This window comes from Hypomesus nipponensis, chromosome 10 (genome assembly GCF_054491055.1).
Source record: "Hypomesus nipponensis isolate SF chromosome 10, ASM5449105v1, whole genome shotgun sequence".
Classification (NCBI taxonomy): Eukaryota; Metazoa; Chordata; class Actinopteri; order Osmeriformes; family Osmeridae; genus Hypomesus; species Hypomesus nipponensis.
Window position 1 is genome coordinate 3,946,770 of NC_140370.1, and position 6,016 is coordinate 3,952,785.

Below are 6,016 nucleotides of genomic sequence, written 5' to 3' on the forward strand. Positions count from 1 at the left end.
TTATTTTCTATAGTTGTTTATGCAGTACATGAGTTCAGAAAAAAATTATTCTTCAAAATGAACAGTAGGACAAGACAATACCAGTGTCTACACACTATAAACATTATTAATTGACCATAGAAAGAAAAAGATAAAAAACTAAAACATAACTCAACAATAGAAATAGAAATTGTAGGATGTTTATTTTTATATAGCCATGCAAAAATAATTATTAGACCAATCGCTATAATAACTACTTTTACAAAATATTTATTAGATAGAAATACAAATTGATTCAACAGTTTTTAATGTTAATTATATTATTCTGTTTATATAGATTTGTGTTATTGCAATTAACATTTATTTGCATTTTCATAAAGACTCTCGTTGAATTTTGTTTCACACTATTACCATAAATACAACTGTTAATTTAAAATACATTATGAGACTACAATATTTGATAGATTTGGACAGATTTTTTTTCTCAAACTCTACATGTATTTTAACATCAAGAACAATGTTGTTTCTTATTATCTGTGTGTCTTTTCAATGTTTTAACATATTCAAATAGATAATTTCATCCATTCACTTTTCTTTCATTTTTTGCTTGACGTCCTCCATGGAGCTCTGAGGAGAAGAAGGTGGGCTCCAGCGACAAACTAAACAAACAGAAGGAAAGCAGGAGTATCACACAGGATTCCATCGGCTGAGAAATGATAACAAAGACAGTCTGAATGTCATACAGTCCCAACATATTGAGTGTTCTGCGAAGAAATAAAGCTGCTTTCTCTCATTGTGTGAGAAGTTGAAAACCCTTTTTTTCTAAAATACAAATAATGGATACTCTAAGAAGGATAAATAAATATCTTGTACTTTTAAACCTTACATAAATTATAACTCATATTTTTATTTGTGTTACACATACATAATACACACTATTTAAAACAAAATTAAATGGACTGTTTGAAATTATCAAGTCTAAAATATATTTACTTCATTGATTCATTGATGTTCATTGATTGATCTGAAATTATTTTTCATTGCCTTTAACGTAAAATATTGTCAAATACATATGTACTTCCTACATATGTATTTCTTAATATTGCTGAACAATTAAATGTTTTATAAACATCATGCAACAAACATTGTTATTTGTTAAATAACTGGCATACTATAGAACAATTTTTACAGTTTCAATACTGTAACTATTTTAGTAGTAGTGTTTCATGAAAATGTAATTTCAGTTCAAACTAATTGTCAAACTAACAGGTAACATTTTTTAGTCAAAATAAACCCTTTTTGGTTGCCTGGTATGCACCTCGGCCCTTGGTTCTGGTCGGGCCTGCATGGTTCTGGATGGGCCTGGTTCTGGATGGGCCTGCATGGTTCTGGATGGGCGTGCATGGTTCTGGATGGGCCTGGTTCTGGATGGGCCTGGTTCTGAGATTAACAGCAGTGGGGTAAACAGGATATGGTAGAGAGTGAGAGAATTCCCAAGGCTTGGGCCCAGAGGTCTCTCCTTGCTGCCCCAGACCCAGAACCCAGCAAGGTTCTCAATCTTCGACCCAGCTGCAACTCTGGAGGTCCAAACCACCAACAAACAATTTTTCTGGACCGATTTAAGTATGACCCGTTATGAGGAGTCTACCAGAGTTATTCTAGTGTACTATAACCATTCATAATCTAAATATTTTAGATGCACATGTTTGTTGTGTTATTATATTCATATATAAAACACCTTTTGGGTATTTAAGGACTGACAAATCAGTCACAAAAAAGTAACTTCAACTTTTCAACTAACAGAAAAAACACTTTTTTTTTACTGCACCATTAAAGCAACGTCTACAAAACTCGTGAAGGTTCGACAGACCTGTCAAATGTCGTTTCAGAGAGGAATCCCCCTGTAATTATCTTTTAACAGCAGAGGAAGCTGCAGACCCAAACCCCGTCATTTAGTCGCAATAGAGACAACTAAGGCCCCTTCGATGCTAGTGTCTGATATGGCACCCACACAGTCACACTATAAATAATAACTTCTATACCCGTAAGCCACAATCTAAGGTCAGGATCAGGCTACAAGAAGAATAGTCACATTATCATACACTGGATAAATCAGGTGTTCCTGACAAGGTTTGGGCATCGTAAAAGCCTATAAAATCATATGTCAAATTTATAGAACAACATCATTTTGTTTCTGCCGTGCAACAAAGTCCATTATTTAGTCTTGCTCAACAAAATAGGAAAATAGCATGAGGTTTTCAGTGAGAGGAGCTGATTATTCAGGGAAACTGTGAGACATGTTGTGACGTGTTTTGCCCAAATCAAAATGTCACCGCGTTCTCTGGGTGCACATTCACAAATAGCACGCCTAATTTTGTATTCACTGTCACTCAATTAAAGATTTAGATCACAAACTGTTGTTGTTGCATTATTTTTAGTAGCAACCGAACAGAAAAGATAACCAAACCAAAAGAATGCTACAGTTATATTTCTAAACTCTGAGTCATGGAATTTTCATCTCCAATGCAAGCACCATCTTTGATGTCCTGCCAAAACTGTCAGAGGAACTCACCTTGCAGCAACACAGAAGATGTGCATGTAATACCCTGGGATTACATAGGTTTGATGACAAACAATTAGAGTGAATTTTTATTCAGAGGAAATTGTTGTAGGGTTCGAGGGAATAAACAGAAAGGATTGAGAAGGATCGTGAAAAACACTTAAAAAATATATATTTGTACACGTAAGTTTTAACAGACTCGCAATGAAGAAATAATGAGTTGCTTAATAATATATATTTTTTTTAAGATTCAAAATTTAAGGCAGAAGACACAAATTTGACAACATATGTGTATAAATACAGATTCTAGATGAATTGGTCATTTTCATAGAAATTCCATCTTCAAACGTTGTGAAAATCTTCAATCCCACAGACATGAAAAGTCCCTGATGACCAGTGTCAAGTGTGGCCTCAGCTCTTCCTCACTGTTTCAGGAGATCCCCTGTGACCTGAGGTCAACATCAATATGGTTTCAGAGGCGCCTTATGTGGGTGAGCAATGCCCATGGTCTATGGCACAATAAAGCAATTTACAACACTGGGCTGCTCTGTAAATTGGTTATAAGTAAGGTCATCACCTTCCAAATAACACCCCTCACCAAACTAACCTGCCCCCTGCCATAAATAACACAACGGCGCCAGCCGACCAACCTCCTACACACAGTTGAGGAAAAAAGACGGAATAAAAAGAATTCCCACTTGACAAACCATTAACAGAGACAAATTAGGAAGCCTGAGTTCATACAGGATATTCTGTTCAAATCTGAACTGAATTTTGAAGCGTTAATAAGGAGTGGTTAATCACGATCATGTCTGGTGTCTGAATTGTTTTCAGTGTTCCTACGTCGATACGCCCTCTGGGATCCCACAGTCAGGGCCTGAGCTGTGCAACGTACCAAATATTTAGTGTAATAGCTGGTTACTGTGCTATCTCCTCCGCCCCAAGCTGTCAATCTCTGCCCCGGAGCTAATTAAAAAAAGGGCCAGTCTGTTGTATTTGTTTGCACACACTGTGGGCAGAGTGGAACAGTCAGGGGTGGGGGCACGGCAAGCACGCCATGCCCCCTTAAATCACTCCCCTGTGCCAAAACGCTGACACCACAGAGGAATCCTGACAAAACATTCCCAGACAGCGCGAGAGAGGAAGAGAACGAGGGAGAGAGAGAGCTCTTAATTAGGCACTAATATAGCCTGCAATAAGCATTGAGCAATTGCTTACTGCAACTGCCGCCGTGCCCTCTCTCTCTCTCTCTCTCTTTCTCTCTTTCTCTCGCTCACTGTTCTTCTTGTCGTCACTTCCTCATCTACTCAATCGTCCGCCTCGCTCGTCCTCCCTTCATGAGATCGTGATTAGAAATGGGAACACAGAAAGACATACAAAAGCAGACTATCTACTTCCAAGGCTATTCTGAACGCTCACAATTCTTCCTCCCTTGGCAAATGAACAGACACTCGGGTGACCTTACCTGTGCGGAGCAGGCCACATCCTCCCCCGTGTCTGACGTGTGTTGAACACATCAGAACCCTCCTGGTGCAGCCCCACACCTCAGAGCTCATGTGCCTCTAGTATCTCACTGTGGCATGCTGCTGCGCGAAGTCTGACATATCTGAGAGGCGACAGTCAGACAGAACTGGCACGGAATAAAAGAGCCACTAAGACAGACGTGAACCCTGTGTTATTGTGGCCTCTGAGACGCCTTGGGCATGTGCTGTGGCTCTCTGCTGCCACCTGTCTGTGGATGGGTGTCGGAGGGTTGGTCGGAGACGCCTTGCACAGACATGCTATCAGAATGTTTGAAAAGGACCGCTTACCCCGTCACAGGTCTCTGTCTATGTTACCTGGCATAAACGTATTCTTGCATGGAATGTTGCTGGCGAGGCAAGCGCAAATGTAAACAGTGTTGTGTAGCCATGTGTGCACTGCTCGAGGGTTAAGCTTGCCAGTTGCCTGACATGCAGAACCAACTTGCTGACGCTGTCCAATCGTTTCCTCTAGGGTGTGAGTCAGTTTCCCATAAGGAGGGTTGTATGGAAAAAAGAGCAATTGCCCCTGGGTAGACTAGATCAGCTAGACTGGACCAGCTTTGGGAGAGTTACAAACTCACAGCCTCTTGATGCTGCTGCAGTGAGACAGGAAGACACATACAAAGCTCTGACCACACATGTGGAGGGAGAAAAAAACACTGGTAGCTCAAACCTAACCACTCACTTATTCACTGAAGAGAGAGAGTTAATGTGTGTGTGTGTGAGAGAGAGAGAGAGAGAGAGAGAGAGAGAGAGAGAGAGAGAGAGAGAGAGAGAAACGGAGACAAAGAAGAAGAAGAAGAAGAAGAAGAGGAAGAAGAAAAGAAACATTACAAAAAGGGCTCCTTTTACTCAAGGTTGTTTACCCCCAAATTTCATCAGGGTTAAAAATAGCAGCGAGCCTTTCCACATTAAAGGCATCTCTCTCCTCATGAGCCTTCATGAGAGAGAGAGAGAGAGAGAGAGAGAGAGAGAGAGAGAGAGAGAGAGAGAGAGAGAGAGAGAGAGAGAGAGAGAGAGTGAAATGTTGCTGAATAATCACACAAACTGAAGTGTGGAAGCGCCAGGCTTAACCTCTTCATGACTGACTTGAACATGCCATGGCACTCTAGGCCGGTCCAAAAAACATAAACGAGGAGAGGCTGAACTTGAATGGAAGGTTCTGACATCAGATGACCTCCAACAGAAATGGGGACTCACTAAAAAGTTGATTCTCTGTAAACGACTGTTGAAGCTCTACTGTTGGAGCCGCTGAGAATTTGGTCTTTGAGACGTCTGATACCCTGACTGGAACACCTCAGCCAGGAAGCTCTCAAGGCTGTAACATAAATAGCAATCAGGCAACGGGTAAACCAATCAGCGGCTTTGTTACTAAATATGCACCAATCAATTAGCGAATGGATTTCCTTCCAAATTAACGAAGCGAATCAAAGCATCCCCAGCAGTCGGTTACGGACAATTTACAGTTTGTTTTTCTTAAATGAATTCCACACGCTTTTTTCAGGGATTTGCAGTTTACAGCGTGCCGCAACCCTCAGTCCATTGCAGGTGGTTGTTTGAGTGGGCTTCGGGGGAAAAAAAGATAATCAGAAAACCGTTTGGTAATCTTGATACCATATCCCCCTAACTTTACAGTGTGTTTACTAATATGAATTTGATTAATGTGCGCCATAAACACTGGTGCAATTTATACTGAAGCTTATCATCAGTGTGCCAACATTCAGTGTACCGGAATGTTTATCATGTAGGAGGTTCGGAATGTTTGATGATTATCAGAATGTGGAAAGCCCAAGGGTCTCCAAAGCTCCTCCTTACTGCTGGCTCACCACAGTGCACAGTGGTCTCTCTCTCACACACACACACACACACACACAGATGTTTGACAGACTGCAGGCAGGGCTTGAGCCCCAACATCCAGCTGCAGTTGAGAAGCAGACAGGCTGTGTCCCCTGGA

General features: G+C 40.8%; 1 long non-coding RNA gene across 1 annotated transcript; it reads right to left on the reverse strand.

Moving 5' to 3' along the window:
* Positions 1 to 261: 261 nt before the first annotated feature.
* On the reverse strand, positions 262 to 4,171 carry LOC146270868 (uncharacterized). The gene is made up of 3 exons (XR_014767206.1): positions 4,005 to 4,171; positions 1,298 to 1,419; positions 262 to 638 (listed from the first exon to the last, which is right to left on the reverse strand). It is a non-coding gene; the product is annotated as an uncharacterized LOC146270868 (long non-coding RNA).
* Between the last annotated feature and the right edge of the window lie 1,845 nt (positions 4,172 to 6,016).